The sequence below is a fragment of the Aplysia californica genome, unplaced genomic scaffold (assembly GCF_000002075.1).
Source record: "Aplysia californica isolate F4 #8 unplaced genomic scaffold, AplCal3.0 scaffold00080, whole genome shotgun sequence".
Lineage (NCBI taxonomy): Eukaryota > Metazoa > Mollusca > Gastropoda > Aplysiida > Aplysiidae > Aplysia > Aplysia californica.
In genome coordinates, this window is record NW_004797350.1 from 652,604 (window position 1) to 653,050 (window position 447).

Sequence of the window (447 nt, forward strand, 5' to 3'; positions counted from 1 at the left end):
GCTATAGACAGTGAACGATCTTGTCAGTTCGATAGTGTTTGAGTGCGTGAAATCCGCAGCTTGCACTGTATGCTTCCGCGGACGCTGAGAAGGTTTCTGAGTGTTCTCAGGGGGTCTGCTGGGGTAATGAGCATGGATATGCGTTACTATCAGTGAGAGAGAGAAGAAGAGGGAAAGGGAGAGGGAAAGAGAGTAAAATAATACAGAGAGGGAGGAAGAGTGGAACGGGGATGAGAAGAGAGTCATGAGAGAGAGAGAGAGTGAGAGAGGCGGAGAGGGAGGGGTGTGATGGGAAGAGAGTGATGTAAGCGAGAAAAGAATGAAGGAGAGATGAAGAGCAAATGAGGAGTGAGAGGGGGGTTGAAGGGGAGAGGAGAAGAGAGGAGAGAAGAAAGGAAAGAGGGAGAGGGAGAGAGAGAGAGAGAGAGAGAGAGAGAGAGGGAGAGA